Source organism: Macaca thibetana, chromosome 2 (assembly GCF_024542745.1).
Source record: "Macaca thibetana thibetana isolate TM-01 chromosome 2, ASM2454274v1, whole genome shotgun sequence".
Lineage (NCBI taxonomy): Eukaryota > Metazoa > Chordata > Mammalia > Primates > Cercopithecidae > Macaca > Macaca thibetana.
The window spans coordinates 125,449,425-125,470,662 of record NC_065579.1 but is presented as its reverse complement, the minus strand read 5'-3'; the positions used below and the strand labels follow the sequence as shown (position 1 = coordinate 125,470,662).

Sequence of the window (21,238 nt, the reverse complement as noted above, 5' to 3'; positions counted from 1 at the left end):
TCACCTTTTTGTGGGGCAGGTAAGTCGGTAACATTCCAATTTGTATTTAAGAGTCATTTCAGGAGTCAACTTTTTCACACTGCCTTATCTTTTTAATATTTTGGTGTGATTTTGTTCTTGGATCCAAAGGACTGTTTTTAAAAAGGCATTCCAAATTTGGAGGCATTCAAGATTAAGAAGTCCTTTCTGTGTTATTCTCTCCTCCATCCCCTCCCTCTCTTGAACCTTCTCAGCAGTCTCCTTTCATTCTGTGTTCCAACCCTCCAAAACCATGTTTGAGAATCTATGCCTGTTTGGTTGTTCTATCAACATTCTCCTGGTGGTTTGCCACCAAGGTTGGATCCAGACCTGAAGCCACTTGATTTAATTAACCTGAGGTGGCATCATCTGCTTTGCTTCTCTGCATTGGAAGGGTATGTTCCTCCATTCTCTTGTGCTTTTCCTGTACCTCCTGAACCAGGTAGTCTTTTTTTTTTTTTTACTGGGCCTTGAAACTGACTTTTCTTTAGTCACCTCGTGGTCAAGACATGCACTGTTCACCAGCTTTTCAGTCTTGATTAGCCAGCCTGTCTCAGTGTGGCAGGCCCCCAGGACCAATCATTGCCCAGGTGTGCTGGACCTGAGCAGCCTCGGAGGCCCACCTTCCTTCCTTTTATTTCCTGGACTCCTTGCTGTGTTGCTGTGTATGGAAGCATGTCAGAATCATAGAGATTTTGTCTTCTTTTTTGCCCATTTCAAAAGTTCTAGATGTCTAGCGTTTGAGCACTAAAATCAAATTCCTTTGGATGGTGTTGAGTTTCCACTCATGCTATGGCCTCTGCCCATTAGACAAGAGTTTATCCTTTGTTTTCCCCTCCAGCATTCCAAGCCCAAATTCTGGCACGACCCCAAACTCTCCAAGCTTCTGACACCTCGGTGCCTTTGCAGATGCTAGCCTCATTCTGCAAAATACCTTCGTCTTTGCTCACTCTTTCCCCCACTCCCAGGCTCATTTAATTTATTTCATTTTTGAAAAGGCTTTCCCCTCTCCTCCTATTTGGTACACCCCTCCACTGAAGCACAAATGTTGCTGGGTTGTAGCTAATGGCTGACTTAAGGCCTTTGAGGCTGGCAATGTTGTATTTACCTCTCTGTGCTCAGTGCTAGATGCTGAGTAGGTGCTGAGTGCATGACAGAAGAAAGTGATAGAGGGAAGAAGGAAAGAGCAAGAAGGAGGAAGAGGACACATCCTTCATTTGCAGAGCCATGCATAATGGGATCCCCAGGTTACTGACCTTCTCTTGAAAACTTTCTCCCCCGCCCCCACCCCCACCCCTGGAGCTGGTTCCCTTTTCCTTGTGACACTTTGCTCTCAAAGATCACTGAGTCGTTCAGCAATCCTCCTGATTTCTCTCAATTAAGTGTTCATCTCTGGGCTGTGTCCTCCCTGCAGGAGAGATTGCTGTCAGAAAGGCAATCAGTGAGAACCCCAACTGAGCCCTACCTCCTTTACCAAACAAGTTCATGGCCAAGCCATTTTTATTTAGCAAATAAGGGCTTGTTTTCCTTGATTGTCCATAAGCACAAGGGGGAAAAAAATCACCCATTGGCTTCATGCTTACCTGCGCTGCGGGGCTGTCTTGTCTGTTTCAGTTCTGTTTCACGTGGAGTTTTCACTGATTTCAAGAAAGAATGTATGCATGGAGTTGTGCAGGATACAGTATCCTGAATGAGGGCTGAATGTTCTGCAGGAGAAGTGAGCATATCAAGTCTTTGTAACTAAGAACGTAATGTTAGATTGTAGCTGAGGGGAAAAAACACAGATGGCTTGAGTTGTCTCTAAATAGTGGGTCTGCCAGGTGAAAACTTAGATGTTGCTTTCAAACGACACTAATGATTTCTTTCAGTGCTGGTTAGCATGAGTGGTCATTGCAAAGCGCTATGACCACTGTAATGCCCAGTATGGTGCCCACTGGTCCCAAGTGGCTCTTGAGCACTTGAAATATGGGTAGTCTATGTGGAGATGTGGAAAATACAAACTGGATTTTAAAGACTTAGTAGACTTAGTATTTTGAAAGTGCAAAATAGATCATTGACAATTTTATGTTGATTATACATACATTAATTTTACTTGTTATATTTTACCATTTTTAAGTGCAGCTACTAAAAATTTAAAATTCTGTATGTTGCTTACATTATATTCCTCTCGGACAGCACTATACTAACGCCATAAATGTAAGATTGTGTTTCAGAGGGCACCCGAGCACTGCTTGGTTTATATGTATTTTCTAGGCCTTCCCTTTGGTTCCCTGGGTTACCTTTAAAAATACATGTCATGATATAGACATGGCATATCTGAGACAAACCTCAGACTGAGACTAACCTTGGACTGAGACAAACCTGAGTTTCTGTCTCAATTCTTTGTTTGTGGCTTGCCTCTCAGCATCTTAAATTCTCTGAATCTTAAGTTCCTCCACTGTGTAAAAGAAATAATATCCCTCTGACCTCACTGTGGTTAGGCAAGAGACAATGCAGTGATTTTTCCAGTAATATTATGAGACATCTTATTACTATAATTAAATGATTGTGTTTTCCCCAGATTGACAAATTCAAATTTTCTATTTTGAAATCTTACTGCAAATGTTAAAAAAAAACAAACAACCTACCCTTTGGCTCCTGGTACGTCTTCCAGCTGCTAGTAATAGAATTGTGACAGCTCATGTTGCCTCAGAGCTATGGGGAACCAGGCAGTGCGCTTTTCAGGAACTGTCTTTATCCTCACAACAATCCCGAAAGGAAAAACCCATTCTTACCTCCATTTAATAGCTGCAGTGACTGAGGCACCGCAAGGTTAGGTGACTTGCCCAAGGTCACACAGCGAAGCACTGAGCCCGGGCAGTCCAGCTCTAGAGCCGTGTTCTTTGCCTCTGCCCAGTATTGTCCACCAGTGAGGAGAAGACAGAACCAAAGAACCAACAGCCAGTGAATACTTACAGGAATCATGGCTTTCATGGACGTCTATTCTTGTGATTTGACAGTGTATATGTGGGATACTTCCTCTTAGAATGCTTTTTCGGTTCATACAGTAGGCTTAAATATGTCATGGTTTTAGAGTTTTCCTTAAGGAATACGTTGATTCCCAGGCACATTACAGTCTGAATCAGTCTTAAGAAATTCCGGGATAGAGGAGGAAGAAGTTTGAGTGATCAGTTGTGCAGCATGGCGACTGCAGTTAACAATAATGTATTATATATTTCAGAATTGCTGAAAGAGGAGATTTCAAATGTTCTCACCACACCCACACACACACAAAAAATAAGTTGGTGAGGTGATGGACATACTAACTAGCTTAATTTAATTTTTCTCAAAACATCACATTATCCTTCATAAATACATTCAATTATTATTAGTCAATTGCAAAAAAAAAAAAAAAAAAAAAAGAGTGCAAAGGGGAAACACAAAATTCCATAGAGTTATATGAGAACAAATAGATTACCCAATATCTAGACCACAATAAATGTTTGCTTTGTGTTTGAGGGCCTTGTGTCAATTGTACATAATCACTATGGACCTAGTATACTACGTGTCATATGTGTATAGCAAGGGCCCAATAAATGTTATTGATTAATGTTTATTGCCGTACCTCTGAAAACACACCTTTAGAAAGGCAAGTATACAGTATTTACAATTTACTGTCATTTATTCCATTAGGTTGTCTGACTTGTGATGTGGAGGTGCTATCTCATCAGGTATGATTGTCTCTTAGAATAATTCCCTTTGATCAGAGTGGAGCTTTGAGTGCATTTATTTTGTTAAGCTGGAATCCACCTCTTTAGGTTAATGTGACACACCTCCACCCCAGCAGCTACAACAGGGCCATTCCATGATGTGTATCTTCAGTTGTCATTTCATGTTTAACCAAGAGGATTAGAAGGCATTGATGTATTAATAGCTTTTTTTTTTTTTTTTTTCAAGCATGGTACTAATTCATAGATGGGGTCAAGATGATTGCGGGGGGGGTGGTGGGGGCAGGCTGTGGTCAAAGTTCAAAGCCTTCCAGTCATTTAGAAAGTTGAAATGTGCTTGGTGCTGGGCTAGAATCATTAGGAGGAAATAGCTGCAAACCTGGAAACGTCCCTAGAGAATACTTAATTCAAGAATAAAGGTTTGGATTGATGAGGGCTAAAATAAAACTTGGCAGCGACAGCGTTCTAGTAACTTTTAGCCACTTCTCCCCGTCCCACTGGGGTGTTCCTGCTGGTATATTCACTAGCCTGAGCTCTGCTCCTGAGAGGCCTGCAGGAGCTGGGTGGGTTGGGAGACACAGGTGTGTGGGAGGCGCCTTCAGCAAGCGCCGCACAATTGCCAGATACCCCTCTGCTCCTTTAACTGGTCGGCAAACAGAAAGCAGGATGTGCTTATCTGAATAGTGACAACAGTTGCAAGCACTCAGTCACAAAGTTCAGCATTCTGCCTTTAGATGGGCCAGCGTGGGGTTCTGGAAGCTGGTGACTGGGGAGTGCCTGCCATGCACATGGGTGGGGAAGGGACGGAAAGTTTGGCAAGGACTTGCTGAGTTATTAGGCAAAGACTCTGTAAGTGCGTCAGAATGGGAAGGCAGCTCAGAACCTTTCCACTCCACCCTTTTTGTGTTGGACATAGGTAAACTGAGGCCAGCGAACAGGAATGTGTGTTTGAAGCTAACTTCTGTCACTGAGTCGTGTGCCAGGCCGTGGGTTCACTGCCTTCTGAGTGTTCTGTCTTTTAATCTCTGCCACAGCTCTGTGGGGTAAGCTCTGGTGTTACACCCATTTTTCAGATAAGGAAACAAGAGCCTCAAAGAGTCAGGTTACTTCCTCAAGGTCATAGAACTAGTAAGTCACAGACCCACGGCATAGGAGTAGGTCTGTCTGTCAGAGCCACAGCTGTCCCCCACACTCCGGGGGCCTCCTCCACAAAGTGGTTTCAGGTGGGGCTCAGCCCGCCTCTGGGGAACGCATTCATATACTGTGCAAGGTTTCACAGGTGTGTGAATTCATTTTCCATTGCTGTGTAATAAATTACCACAAACTTAATAGCGTCAAACACATATCTGTCATTCCACAGTTTCTGTGGAGGCCAGGCCTGCTTTTCCTGAGTCCTGTGCTCAGAGTCTCACAAATCTGTACTCGGGGGTCAGCCTGATTACGGTCTCACCTGAGGCTTGGGATCCCCTTCCAAACTCACTAGCTGTTGGTGGAATTCAGTTCATGCAGGGAGAGCACCGAGGCTGCAAGCTCATGGAGACCACCCACTGTTTCCTATGTGTGGCCGTCTCCACAACACGGCCCTTTGCTTCTTCAAAACTCAACCAAAGAATCTCTGTCTTTAGTAACAGCCTCCAACCCTCTTTGAAAGGGCTCACCTAATTAGGCCAGGCCCACAGAGGAAAAGCTCTCTTTTGATTAACTCAGAGTCAACTGATTAGGGACTTTATACCTGCAAAATCTCTTTTGCCACACAGCATAACTTAATCAAAGGAATGTATTCCATCCCATTCACGGATCCTACCCATACTCAAGGGAAGGCCATAATACAAGCATATGGTCATTAGGGGCCATCTTAGTCACTGCTGTTCATGGATCGTTCTCCAGCTTCCTGGAGGAGAGGAGAGCAGCAGACGGAGCTAGGAGTGTTTGTAAAACAGGGCAGTGGGAAGAGGTAGGTCTTGTGAGTAGTAGGCTACTTAAGATGCCTAGTGGGTCGAAATGTCAAATTCTATTGGCAGGTTTTCTGTGCAAGGTATGACCAAAAAATAATTATTTCATTAACTTCGTGGAAAAAAAAAAGTTGTACACATGCATCCTCTCAACTAAAGGGAGTTCATTTTGCCAAGCTATTGGACTTCATACCTGTGTCTTTCTGTCTAGTGCAGAGATGGCTATATCCCTTGCCCTCGAAATTTTCCTTCGTGTTTCTTCCAAAGTGGTTACTTTTACAAACTCCTTAATAAAAAAGAAAGAAGGGACACATTTAGTGGCCTTTGGGCAGGCAGGCAGATGAGCGGCATTCAGAATCTCTTCGTCCTGTTTCCCCCCAGTCACAAGTGCTCCCCCAACCCAGCCTTGTTCCCACATTGAACTAGGCAGTCTTTCTATGATGTGAATCCTGACGCGCGTAGTGAAAGCTGCCGATTCAACTTCTGTGGGTGAGAGTCTGGGTCTTGACAAAAGAAGACCAAGAAAATACAGCCTGAATGTCCACTCACGACATGTACCTTACAAGAACTTGGCTGTATTAATCTCTCAAAGAAGTCTGTGCTCCCAGGTAGCAGTATTCCCATTTTACAGCTGAGAAGGCTGAGACTCAGACGAGTTAAATAACTGGCTCTTTGTTACATGGTAACAAGGAGCTAAGCAGGAATTTGCACCCAGGTGTGACAGGTGCTAAAGCCAGTGCTCTTAAACCAGCAAGGTAAGCAGCTGGAATATTGGCGATGATTTTGAGACTTGGAGCCTACTCTTGACCCCCAATATGCCTTCCCTTTGTCTTTCCAATATTCCAAATATCTTACAGTCTATGAAGTTGAAAGATGGGGACATTGCAACTAGCTTCACAGAGCTAGTATCCTGGGGAATACAAAAAGAGGAAAAAAGAGACCGTAATGGGGTAGACAAGAAAACACCACCATGCCACACTGTTAATGTTGAACTAGAGGAAAACTCTATTACAAACGATACTTCTAATCTGCTTGCGGTAAAGATTCATAACTGGAAAATAAGCATGTGACAGTTCTTCATTTGAGTGTAAACTTAACTCATTAATTTAAATTAGATGTTTTTTTTTAACAAAGGGGAAATTCTAGTAATAATAATAAGTAATAGCTCTTGTAGAGAATGTAAAAAGATGTTACAAATTTGTGCTTTGGGAAGTTGGAGAATGTTAAGGATTAATTTTCACTCACAAAGATCAAAAAGGTCTCGATGAGTAAGATAAGTATCGAGTTTCAGGGTTGTTGTGTTTTTTTCGCCTCCTGCCAGACTGTCTGAAACTTATCTCAAGTATCATGGTAAAAAGAGAAGTGGTGGATAGACACAAAAATGTAATAGATATATTCTAGGGGTAGAATATGAACTGCCTTTCTAAATGCATATCAGAAGGAGAATGTATTCCAGTTGAGTAGGTTTAATGATATAATTTTACCGTATTAAATCATAATTGCTCTTTAAAGGAAAATAGAGATGCATGCATTGCCACTGCCGGGGCATCCCACTCCATCCAAACAGCGTCCTCCCTAGTACTTGTTGATTTCGCCCTTATCTCACAGCAGAGCCGATCTGTGGCTTTCCTTTGGAAATTGGGTGGGGAGAAAGGAAAAGAAGGAAGAATAGTCTGAGCATCGGAATCTGCGTCAGGCAATTGCCACGGCTTTAGCAAAATCATTTCCTGCTATTAGGCTGCCAACCAAACGCTTTCAAATGGATGGCAGCTCTGATTTTTGTGGAACCAAATTATTTTTCAAAATTAGACCATGTATCAAGATGATCCAGATACCTGGATTAGCGAGGCACTAAAATATTTGTATTGTTATGGATGTTGATAATTATTTTAGTAAATTCTCGTGGCTGCTTTTATTGTTAAATGATTTCCAATCCTGTCGCATTCTCTTTTCTCCTCCCCACCAAAAATAAGAAAAGGGAGAGGAGAGAATGAAAGAGAAGAATGAAAACATGCATTGATTGCATATATGGATGAAAACAGAGTTGAAGTCAGGCGTTTGGTTTTAACAGAATCTGATTTTACATCATGAGCTGAATTAGATGGAGGCATAATTCATCTATGATTTTATCGGCTATACCTTCCATATCTGTCTTTTTTTTAATAGCACACAAAATAATACTGAGCTTATTTGACTGATAAAAGTCATAAATGTAGTTTTTAAAAATATTTTTATATCTTTTTTAAAAATAGTTGATACATAAAAAAGAATATACCATATTTCATTGGGCCTTCTGTAGGCCCTTTATCTTATAAACCAGTAATAAAGTAAAAATGCAGCCAAGCTAGTTAGCACATAATGCTTTCTTATCTCATGTATTTTAAGAGGCATCCCAATTTTAGAGATGTTAAAATGGAAAGAAAAAAAACAGTATACCTTAGACTCTATTAAATACAGTATACAACATTGCTGGTGAGTTATAAAGCATAATGTAAGAAACATTTATGAATACCCTCCCTCTCAATCCAAGAACCGTTCATTACTTATAACTTGCCTTTCCTCCCATAGCCCATGCAGACAGGCAGCCCTTCTGCTGAATTTTGAGTTTGCTATTGCTTTACTTCTTAAACATACTTAAACTCACTTTCCCACTAAACTCAGAATGCCCCAAGAGTAGAGGCTGTCTGTGTTCTCTTCTACTTTGTCTTCAGCTCCTGACACAGAACGTGGCCTAATAATTGCAGGAGAACTATTATTGACTAACTGTACAAGCACGTTGTCTGAGGCATATCCAAATTGTCTTTACCCTTCAAGTTCTGGTTTAAACACCAGTTCCTCTAGGAAATCTTTGACATCCTGAACTGGAAGTGCTCTTGCCTCCCTTTTGAACTCGTATAGCAATTTATCTTTACTGCTAGTACTATAGATACACCACCTTCTCTTTTCAGTAGAGTGCTTCACCCATGTCTGCCTTCCTGCTGGACTGGCAAAAGCAGGATTTCCATTTGCTGTAGTTTGGTGAACCTCCCATTACCCGGCATATTAATAAAAGATAATCATAGATTCAATGGTGCTTTACATGTATTTTCACCAAATTGTCATAAATTAAGGACTGTGCTGTATTCCCATTTAACAGATAAATAAACTGAGGCTAGCACTCATAATCACTTAAGCAATAAGTGTATGTCAAAGGAAGAAGACTGTGCTGCATTTAAATTATTTGCCTTAGTATGCTTCAGTTTTTGCCTGTCATTCAGGGGCCTAGGCTTATTCTTGGATATGAGACTCAGAAATAAATGAGAAAAAATGCAATAAAAACAAATAAGTAAAATAAATGCAAGTTTTCTTTAAGAGTGAAATCGAATAACCTTTTTAAAATGTTTGAGACTTGTTGTTGTTGTTGTTGTTGTTGTTGTTAGTTTTTTATTTTTGAAACGGAGTCTCGCTCTGTTGCCCAGGCTGGAGTACAGTAGCGTGATCTCTGCTCACTGCAACCTCTGCCTCCTGGGTTCAAGTGATTCTCCTGCCTCAGCCTCCTGAGTGTCTGGGATTACAGGTGCCTGCCACCATGCCCTGCTAATTTTTGTATTTAATAGAGACAAGGTTTCGCCATGTTGGCCAGGTTGGTCTCGAACTCCTGACCTCAGATGATCTGCCTGCCTCGGCTTCACAAAGTGCTAGGATTACAGACGTGAGCCACCGTGTCCGGCCGACATTTGTATTTTCATATTATCTGGCTAATTTTCTATTGGATTTTACTTATTTCCTTATTGATTTATAAGATTTTTATCTACCATAAAAATTATAATTTATTTCTAGGTTCGGAATGCAAATATTTCTCTAGTGTTTTGGCGATCTTTTGTCTTTGCTCTGCTGTTTTAGACATATTCAGTTTCAACATAATTCTATTTATCAAGTGTTTCCTTATGGTTTCTGAATTTTTTGTAATTACATTTGAAAATGCATTCCCACTTCTGAGATGATGAGAATTTTTGTTTTTTTGGTTTTTTTTTTTTACTATTTTAAAAATAAATGCCGATAAGGCTAGGATCCTGTAAGTACCTCCCTACCTTGGTATGATCATTTATTCATTTGTTAGTTGATTTAACCAAGACATTGATTTAGCCACTGTTGTGGACAAAGATGAACCCGACTAGAAAATGGTCCTGTTTTCAGGGCAGTTACAATCCAGTAGAGAGAGATAAATTTCACACTTATTTGTGAATCAATGAGCATAATATTTTTAGATGGTGGAATTGCTGAGAGGACAGTGGAACAGAATGATGGGGGGTATTAATGATGGAGAGGGTGTTACCTCTGAGGCGGTAAGATCAGCCAACGTCTTCGGGTTCAAGCTGTGTTGAGATGTAAGGAAGGACATGTGTGGCAGAGGAACTTCCCTTAGAGGGAAGGGGATGGTGAAGATGGCTGGAGCAGCAGGACCATGGCAGTTGTGAAGGTCACATGAGGTGAAGGTAGACAGGAAGGTGTGGACAAGACCCCACCTTTGAAAGCCAGGCTTTGGAATGTGGCTTTGATCCTGAGCACAAAATCCTTTGCAACAAAATGACCTGATGTGCATTTTCAAAAGATCCCTCTGGCTGCTATGTAGGGAAGAGATGATAGGAGGCAAGAAGGGAAGTAAAGAGAGGGTTATGTAGGAAAATTATGCCTACTTGGTGCAGACCCAGAATACGGTCAGTAGATCCAAGGTTAAACTAAGACTTCTCCAAGTTAGAGGTAGGGCACAGTTGCTGCAGCTGAAACGCCAGGTAATTCAGGCATCCAGAGTAAATGCTAGCTTGAACTTGGAGCACAGAGGGGCTTTGTGTGGGGGACCGTTCAAAGGCAAGCTGGACAGGTGGCAACCTTGCTCACTTGGCGCCAGCAAGTAGAGCAGCGCTTGCTGGTGATGGATGGCTCTACATTGTTCCCCGCACTGTGCTCAGAGCCAGGAGGAGGGCGCAGCCCCTGGGGACCAGGAGGAGTCTCCAGGCTTTCCTTGCACTTTGTCTTCCGCTTAGTGTTTCAGCCAAGATATTAATTCTATGTTCTAGCCGTGTTGCCGCCTCGGAATCTCACTATTGTTTGTTATGCTCTCGTTCGCAATCCTAGTGTTGATATTTTTATACATTTTAAACTCAAAGTATCTGAATTTCGGAGAAAATGAGACAATTAGAGTAGTTTGTAAAGTGAAGGTTTTTAAAAGAATTCAGTATGTGACTACTATGTGCAATTTATTATTATAATCCTCTGTTTTGTGAAGGTTCACAAACATTTTTTGTTCAGATTTTTATTTTTTATTTTATATTTTTTTCCTCTTCATTGTATATTCTTCCCCCTTGACTTCCCCCTGTTGTCAGGAGACAACCGTATTTCCCTTGAAAATACAGAGGGTGGATTGGCCCTGTGTGTGTGTTTTCCAAGTGTTGGTTTTCCAAGACGTTCTCATGAAAAGGACTGGTATTGCTAAGTCATTTTTTAATATAAGGAGGTCCATGTTTGGGCATTGAAATTAATTTCCCTTATCTCGCCATACAAATAGCCACCCTGGCTTCTTTGATTTATTACCTGGGATGGTTCAGCAGCACTAAAAACAGAGGACGGGAAGACATCACCTTTACGTGGCATCATTAGTCACAGCATTAAAAGCATCACCCTGAAGGGACTGCTTCTCTCAGTCTCCCATGTGCCATGACAGCACCCTGTTTGTTCCTTCTCTGTGCACTCAAGACACTGGGCCCGTCCATGGCTTCCGGGTTACATTTTTCATTTTCTAGTAAGTTGTTGCTGTCCAAACATCCTTTCTGTCTTTTCTCCATAACATAATGTAAGAGAACTTTCAAAAATGCAGATACAATCCCTGATTAAAGACAAACTACTGACTGTAAGAAAATGTTTTAAAATCATTTCTCCAGCAAAGGACTCATGTACAGAATATATAAAGAACCCTCAAAACTCTATAATAAAAAGCAAACAAATAGTTTAAAAGGGGGCAAGAGACTTAACCAAAAATAAGCACATGAAAAGCCATTTCACGTCATTAGACATTAGGAAAATGCAAATTAAAATTATAGGGAAAGGGAAAGAAAAGAAATAGGATGAGATACCACTATACACCTATGAAAATGGCTAAAATAATTACTGGTAATTCTAAGTGAGGGTGAAGATGTGGAGCAAGTGAACTTTCATGCATTGCCGGTGGGAATGTAAAGTGATGCTGCCACCTTGGAAAACAGCTGGGCAGTTTTTTGTTTTTTAGTTTTTTGGGTTTTTTTTGAGATGGAGTCTTGCTCTTTCGCCCGGGCTGGAGTGCAATGGTGCGATCTTAGCTCACTGCAACCTTCGCCCTCGTGTTCAAGCGATTCTCCTGCCTCAGCCTCCCTAGTAGTTGGGATTACAGGCACGTGCCACCACTCCTGGCTAATTTTTGCATTTTTAGTAGAGACAGAGCTTCACCATGTTGGCCAGGCTGGTCTCTAACTCCTGACCTCAGGTGATCCACCCGCCTTGGCCTCCCAAAGTCCTGGGATTACAGGTGTGAGCCACCACGCTCAGCCTGGGCAGTTTCTTAAAAAATTAATTAATTAATTAATTAATTAAAATAAAAAATTAAACATACAGTTACTCATACTCTTGTGTATGTATTGAAGAGAAATGAGGACGTATGTTCACACAGAAACCTATAGGCTAAGATTTGTGGGAGCTCTATTTATAGTTGCCCCAAGCTGGAAACAACCTGGACATGCTTCAGTGGGCATGTGCATAAGCAGACCGTGGCACCTCCATACAATGGAATACTACTCAGCAAGAATAAGGGATGGACTCTTAATAGACCCACAGCTTAGAATGGTCTCGGAGGCATTAAGTCAAAAAAGCCAATCTCCCAAGTTTACATACTATATGATTCCATTTACATGACATTTCTGAAAAGACAAAACTGTGGTAGCGACTCCATCAGTGGTTGCCCAGGGCCAGGGGTGGTGAGGAGGGTGTGACTACGACAGGTTGGCACAACGGAGTTTGGGGGTGGTGGAGGCCTTCTGTATCTTGACTGTGCTGGTGATTATACCAATCCATGCATGTGCTGAGATTCATACTCTGTACCCCCCTGCCAAAAACCAACGTGTCAGTCCAAACTGCTGCACGTGCTCTACACAGCCCAGCCCGTCTCTTGTGATTCATCCAATTCCTTCTCAGCCTCCTAGCCCTTTCTGTCAGGTCCCAACCACTTGTGGTCACTTTTATTTTCTAGCAGGGCACACTCACGCTCAGCCCTTTGCCCAGGAACCTCTCCTGCCCACTTTTCTGTCAACCCATCTTACCTGCCAAATGAGATGCTTTCTTTGCAACTCAGGTGTGGAGACTCTAGCACTCGCACTGGTGATCTCTGAACAATACCCAGCCCTGGAAATTTCATGCTCCTGTCAGGAGCAAATAAGCAGGTGCCATGTTCCCAGGGCACCTGCTTATTCGGCTGCCTTGCATGCTGGGTTGTAAGTCTGGGGAGAGCTGATTCCACTGCTCATTCTTCAGCCCTGAGAAAGAGGCCGCAGAGAGTTCAGTACATACGCTAGTGAGGATGAGAAGTCTGCTCCGGAGGTGGACTCAGCCTTTGTCTGGTTTTACTTTTGCCTCCTTTTTCTGAGTGGTTTTATCTCTGACCCCCTTGCTGAAATTTCTTACCTTTCATGGCTCTTTTAGCAGAGGAATCCTCTTTGCTGGTTTTGCCCAAACTACTTGTTAAAAAGCAGTAAGCCAAGGTTTTAAGACTTGTATACTTTTTTTTTTCCTATTCATGTAAAAGTAAAATTAGTGGCAAAAATCATGAGTATAGAAGGGTTTTCTTTTTCATCAGAGGTTAGATGGGTTTTATAGTGCACCGTGAAAAGTTATTAGTAAAAGCCATATTATAAACATAATTTTACATATTTACTTAGCCCCATCTTCCAAATGCCCTTGGAGGGACAACAGATTTTCTGGAAAATAAAAATCAGCTCCTATTCATAGCAGTAGTAAAAGTAATCATCGTAACACTTATATGGTGCTTATAAAGTGCTGGACACTGTGTTAACATGTACTTTATGCATTTTATTTTATTTTTTGTAGAGATGGGGTCTTGCAGTGTCACCCGGTGTGGTCTCTAACTCCTGGGCTTGAGCGATCCTCTTGCCTCAGCCTCCCAAAGCCCTGGAATTACTTATGTGAGCCACTGTGCCCAGCCTAATTTATTTATTTTAAATGACTTACTCCTCACATCAGCCTCAGGAGGTGGTGTCATTATTATTATTTCCATTTTACATGTGAGGAAACTGTGGCACAGTGTGGTTTGATTACTTGCCTAAGGTCAGGAGTGAAGCTAGAATTCGACGCAGGCCTCTGACTTCACCTTCCAGAAGACTGTGCCACAAAGAGGGAAAGGAAGATGAGAGACAGGGTCTTCACCGGGGACCTCATGCCGACGTCCTTTCACTTTTTCCCAGGACGGTATCCCCACAGCCTTTGCACGGGCTGCCAAGAAGATCCACGATAGCTTAAAATGCTTCTTCTCTTTTCTAGCCAAGGACAATTCCGTATTTGTGTCCTGATCATTAGTAGAATAAGTAATAGAAATAATTAGAAAAGGAAGCTAAACATGAAAATGGTCCAGGAAAGAATATAAAATAACTTGGATGGCGCTTTACAAGTTTCAAACTGTTTTCACTTAGTGTTTTCCCAAGACGTCGCTCACCACCACCCATTATTATTGCCAACTTTTTGCAGATGAGGAAAGTGAGGCCCAGAGAGAAGTGATTGCTCCCCTGGGTCACCATGTCGTTCCCTGTGGGACCAGAATGCAAGCCCTGCCCTGTCCTGCCCTGCCCTGCCCTTTCTTTCCTGCCCCCTTATCTCTCTTCCCGCCTCCCTCCCATCTGGGTTCTTACTCATTGAGTAAGAGAAACTCCTTTATAAACTTTAGACGCAGGCAGTGTGATTTCATCTCTTTTTCTGCGTGTGTTAGTTTTTGTTGTTGCATAACAAATTGCCACAGATTTAGCAGTTTAAACACCTCCTGATTAGCTCATAGTTCTGTAGGTCAGAAGCCCAGGTGCACTGTTAATGGAGTCCCTGCTCAGAGAATAGGGAGGCTCCAATGCAGGTGGTAGCTGCACTGATTCCTCGTTGAGAGGCTCGGGGAAAGAATCTGCTCCTAAGCTTATCCAGGTTGTTGGTAGAATCCGTTTCCTTTTGGCTGTAGGACTGAGGTCCCTGCTTCCTTGCTGGCTGTCAGCCTGCAGCTGCTCTCAGCATCTAGAGTCTACCCATGTTTCTTGCCACATGGTCTCTTCCATCGTGAAGCCAGTAGGGGCACATCAGTCTTTCTTGTGCTTCAGAATATCTGACTTCCTCTATCTCTGGGCTCCAAACTTCAATTGAAAGGGCTCATGTGATTCCATCAGGCCCACTCAGATAATATCCATTTCTTCAGGTCAGCTGATTTGGAACCTTAATACATCCACAAAACCCCTTCACATAGCACCTGGATTAGTGCATGATTGACTCTGGGAAGGGGTGTGTTACACCAGGCATAGGAATGTAAGGGTCACCTGAGAATTCTGCCTACCACGTGACATTACAGCCTTAAAAATGGCACACATTGACAGGAACAAGGGCCACCTCCAAGGTATTTGTTTTCAGTGGTAATTACATCAATTCCTTAATGTTTTTACAGGGTTTTTTTTCTTTTTTTTTTTTTGTCAACATGACGCATTTTGTACTTATTAAGTCATTTGATTGAAAGCATATTTGTAATCTGTATACTTCTGTTTACCTTCAAAGGGTTGAAGAAGAATGAAGTAGATATAGGATTAGTTGAGCAACACAATTCTATTTCACTAACAATTCAGTAAGTCCATTTCTTAAGCACTGTTTCATGCTTTCTTTTCAGCCTCTGTGCTCCATCTTCTTGAACCTTCTTTCTGCTCCTTGGCTATTTGATTTCTTCTTTACTTGTGGGTTTCATATTAAATATCACCTCTTCATGAATGAATTCCTTGATGGACTTATCTAGAGTAGGTTAAAAATGAGAAATTTTTTTTTTTTTTTTTTTTTTTTTTTTTTTTTAATGAAGGCTCTCTGAGGCTTCCTTCATAGTGTCTCTCTAATTATTCTGGATTTGTTGATTGCTGGTGTCTTACTCTATCTCCCGCTAGACTGTAGTATCAGAAAGGGAAGGGCCAGGTCTGTCTTGTTCTCCCTCCTAGGCCCAGTGCCTAAACTGTGCTTAGTACAAAGTAGGCACCAAAAATTATGTGTTTAATTGATGTGTAAATAGAAGCTAATGTTCTGGTGCCTGTAGAATGGTTAACTTTAACATTTGTTTTGAAAGGTTGCCTGAGTAGTGAAACCAAGTTAACCATGAGGTCACTGCTAAAGCATTTATTGTTTGAAAAGTACCTGATAGACAGTCACAAAGCTCTTAAAAGTGGGGGAGGGGACTCTACAAATGGTAGAACCAAAGAAGAATTTTTGTATCATCCTTCAAAACATGCAGTGTTACTGGAAAGGAGGTGTGTGATGAGTCTTCCAAGTCATGGACAGTCTGATGTTTGGATCACAGTTTTGGTTTTTTTTTGAGACAGAGTCTTGCTCTGTCACCAGGCTGGAGTGCAGTTGCGTGATCTTGGCTCACTGCCTCCTCCATCTTCTGGGTTCAACTGATTCTCCTGCCTCAGCCTCCCTAGTAACTGGAATTTCAGGCGCCCGCCACCACACCTGGCTAATTTTTTGGATTTTTAGTAGAGATGGGGTTTCATTGAGTTAGCCAGGATGGTCTCTATCTCTTGACCTCGTGATCCACCCGCCTTGGCCTCCCAAAGTGCTGGGATTACAGGCATGAGCCATCATGCCCAGCCTGGATCGCAGTTTCTTGGCAATTTTTTTTTTTCTTGGAGACCAAGTCTTACTATGTTGCCTACACTGGCCTCAAACTTCTGAGCTTAAGAGATCCTCCCACGTTGGCCTCCCGAATAGCTAGGACTACAGTTGCCCCGTGCCTGACTTCTTCACAGATTTTTTTAATGTCCCAAGACAGATGCCTCTCCTTTCTCACAGTCCTCTTTTGAAAAGTTCTTCTCTCTGATTTTCCCCCAAGCTTCACCTTCACCTCCAGTCAGTCACAGTATTTAAATACCTACTTAGAAGCTGTGTGACATTGGGCAAGATAGTCAACCGCCTTGTTTTCCTTCCCTGTGAAATAGGCATGATAATTCCCATCTTCATTGAAAGGATAGCGAATACAAATGCCTGACACAAAGTGAGACTGATAAATGCTATTTTCACAATTATTAGACTATATTATTTTAACTATGACTGCAAATCTGGTGTAGAATTGAAATGCTTATCTTAACAACAGCGCTTTTGGAAGTTGCAGGTTGAAATCCCTAACAGGAAAATCCAAAACCAGAAGTACTTCAAAATCAGATTTTTTGAGTGCCAACATGATACCACATCTGACCTCATGTGATGGGTCTCAGTCAAAATGCAGTCAAATCTTTGTTTCATGCCCCAAATTATCAAAAGTCTTGTATCAGATTGTCTTCAGGCTGTGTGTATAAGGTGTGTATGAAACATAAATGGATGTCATGGTGAGACTTGGGTCCCTTCTCTAAGATGTCTTACCATGTGTATGCAGATATTCCAACATCCTAAAAGCTCTGAAATCCTAAACACTTGATCCCAATAATTTTGGATAAGGGGTACTCAACCTTAAAAAAAAAAGTTACAGTAGATTTTAGGATCAGTGGAGATGATATTCTATGTAATTGATTTTTATTATCATATATTAAGTGAGGACTACTTCGTTTAAAATCTTAGGCTGAAATAAACACATTCTGCATATAACCACCGTGAGCACAATTTATCTTGTTTTAAATTCAGAGGCACTTAGGAACCTTGTAGTCCCTGGGTTTTATTATGAACTCCAGTTAGCATTTTATTGTGGCTCCTTGGAAGTATTGATTCATATCAACTACCTGTTCACCTTTTCCCATTCCTCAACACATAATATCAAAAGAGTCTGTTTCTGTAAGTGCAGACTGGCTTGCCTGTGCCCAACCCTGTCTCCACTTGGTTGGCTTACCTGGGATGTGGATTCTCCTGCCCTGGCTTGTGCTGGGAAGTAATAGAACCAAAGCAGTAATATCCGTAGAGCTGAGGAACAGAAAGAAGTCAGTGGGACTTCAAAGAGTTCATTTCCCATAAAGTATCCAAAGTGGTTCAAAGTCGGTCAAGCTGTCACCACATTTCAGGTGAGACCATTTTAGGGAGTAACAAGGGCAGAGTAGATCAATTAACATTTCTTTTTTTTTTTTTTTTTTTAATCACTCTAAATTCAATGGATGTTCAAGGCAGGTTAAACAGTAATAGCAAATGTAGTGATGGAAGAATTGAGGCAGCTTCTGTTGTAGTATTTACTGTGGTTATCATTTCTACACTTAAAGCTGCATTCCTATCTTCTCATTTATTTTGCCTCCCTTTTAACGCACTGAGTTTGATTTAGAGAAGTCAGTGCGTTGTATTACAGTGCCATTATGAGTCTGAATTTCTGGTTTAATTCCGACAGTGTGAGCCCAGAACAGGAGACCAGGAGACTCTGTGTCACCCCAATTAGCCCGGGAAAGCTTAGACAACTGTCCCTGTATCTCTATATATGCCCCAATTTCCCCTCCTGTAAAATGGAGCTATTTACTTCTTATCTGAGGATCGTAATCATAAAATAAAATTTCCTGTAGATGTGAAAATAATTTTAAATAGCATGCAAATACTTGCATTTGTATTTTTAATTTTAATCCAAATTAATATGTGAAACCAGGATGCCATTTTCAGAGTTGTTGGCATCAGTTCATCATATTTCTAGGTGAAGTATGTGAAAGTGATTATAGGTAATAAATATCTTTTTCTTTAACTTATTGCAGAGGCAGTTTTTCCACTGTTAATGAGGGTAATTTGACTTGGTTGAAGGATTGCAGTTCTTAAGAATTAATGCAGTAATCCAATTCAAAGATTTAAAGAGATCTAAGATTTTTCACAGGTCGCGTGCCAGTGAATGTGCTCCTATCACATAGCAGCTAATGGACTTGAACGCCAGTCTGTCATTTACTGTTCCCTCACTGCATAGCAGCTTTGCCCTTGGTAGTGAGTATACTTTCCAAGCATTGCAGGTTATTTAGAAGTGTGGTATATTTGTAACACTTTTGAGAGATAGTATCCTATTTCCCACAGCCCCTAATTACTATAAAAACTGGGGTTATCTTTCTTAATTACATGTTTGAATCCTAATCTGCTAAGGTCTGAGGAATATCAGGCTCAGAGGAGCTGCCTTCTCGCCTTTCTTTTTCAAAGGAGGGCTTTTATTTTTTTTAATGTATTTTTAAAAACTAATTCATGTATCATTGTATTCGTACATATAGGTTAATTCACGTGAATACAAAGGTTACATGCACTGTATTCATGACTTTCCATTTTTGATAATGATGTGTTATTAACAGCTAACAATATTTTGTAAAGGCTTATTTGTAAAGGATGTTGGAAATGTTCTTATTTCCCGATCCCATTATGTTCCTAAATATTAAAAATCCCATTTTGAGGCAATTAGAAGCATTCGCTTCTTCCTCCACGTGTGTTCTCCAGACAGCGTCACCATTCTGCGCACACAGGAACCTTTGTTCCTTAATTAGAAAAAGGACTAGAGCTCATTAGTTGTGGTTCCGTGTGGTGTCTGCTCGAACATTGAGGCGATAATACATTACAAGAAGAGATCCAGCCTAAATCTGAGACGCTCTCCACAGTTCCAAGAACTGTGAAAAGATAAATAAATCTCGGAGGGTCCTTGTAGGGCCATCCTCACATCCTGCACTGTCCTTGAGGGCCTGGCTGGTGGGTGCTCATCAGTTTTAAAGCCACAGAGATTTGTATATTCATAGGAGGAGGGAAGGGGAGAAGACACAACTTGTAGAGAAATCTAGAACTTTACCTTTATTGAAAGCCCATGGTCTTGCACCCCCCCCAAAAAAAAACCCCAATTATCTTTTGGATTTTTTGATAGGTTAGTGGGCACCATCCAGATGCATTCGGATGTTATTGAAGGTGGGTGAATTGTTGACAAACGTGATAGAAGTTGAGATATCCTAGGCTGATTTTCACTGCTGACATTGGAGGAGCTGCATGAGTTTTGAAAGCTAAAACTCCCAAACTGAATCCGCAAAAGCTTTAGGCTGCATCAGTTATCAACAAAGAGCCCTGATTTCCACAATCAGAACAGGCATTTCTTCAGCCTCCAGGAAACCTCATGCATCTAGTGTTCCCCAAAATATTAATAGTACAAATGGTGGATCCATCTCACTGGTTAAGATCAAGGTTCCCGCAGCAGAGAAGTGAGCACGTGAAGTGAAAAAATCTCAGACTGTGTGGAGGATGTTTTGCTGTGGCTTGGCTGGGCTGGCAAGGATGTGCTGAAATATAAAGGGATATGGAGAAGAGAGCAAAATGTCAGTTGGAAAGCCGGAGATTGGAAAATAGAGCAGTTATTTTGAGGGTCAATTCGCTTCTCTTTGAGAAGGGTTTATCCAGTCAGGTAGCTAACAGCCTGGAAGGAAAAGGACTCAGAGGCCACTAGGCATGTCTGAGAGACTCTCCCACCACCCCCCACACTAACCCCCTCCTCATATCTTGCCTTCTCTTTCCATCCCTGCCAAAGGATAAATTGCCCTCATCCTGCTAATGCTAATGGAAGACATTATTAACAAAAGGGAGTGCTTCATAAAGGAAGCTGAGATCTGGCAAGTGGAGGCATGACACCCTTATGCTGATAGTGGTACAGGTCAGAAATAGTGAATATGGAAACAAATATTTTGCTGCAATGTTCTGCCATTTGAAGGGCCACGTCTAGCTAGCAATATACATATATATTTTTTTCCACCAGTAATCTTTTTTTTATGTTGTATTTCTCAGAGAAAGAAAAATAGATTTTAAAATGTAAAAACCTGTTCTTCAATTGAGTATGCAAAAATCTCATTGCAGTATTTATTCTAAACCTGCTCTCATAATGTTCAGTCAAGGAGAAAACAGCAAAAAACAGTTGTTGATGGACTTAGCACAGAACTGGATTAAATAAGCATTAGTCTACTGAAGCTGATTACAGGAATATGAAAATGCAGTATCTTAATGGTACATATTTTTATGTGGCAGCTCAGTTGCCTTTCATTTTGCAGCTAATATGTCTATTCTTATGAGTCATTTACTTCTTTAATTACCTTTTGCAGGCAAGGCACCATGGTATATTAATGTGAATGATTTTTACTGCCAGTTTATCATACAATGCCCCAGAAGTTGAAAGGCGTAATTGACTTGGAAGAACAGCTCATGAAGGAAACAATATTTAGTTGACAGTTTTCCTTGTACTCTCTGTTGACGTTTATGAGTTTACACTATGCTAAAGGAGTAATAAACACAATTTTCTTTCAATAACAGGAAAGGGTAGCTTCTAAAATACATTTGTGGAAAACACATTTATGAAAATAA

General features: G+C 41.3%; 1 protein-coding gene across 14 annotated transcripts in view; it reads left to right on the top strand.

The window, feature by feature from the left end:
• The window catches only part of FOXP1 (forkhead box P1), a 631,073-nt gene that overhangs the window by 427,424 nt on the left and 182,411 nt on the right, over nt 1–21,238 (top strand). The window lies entirely within an intron of this gene.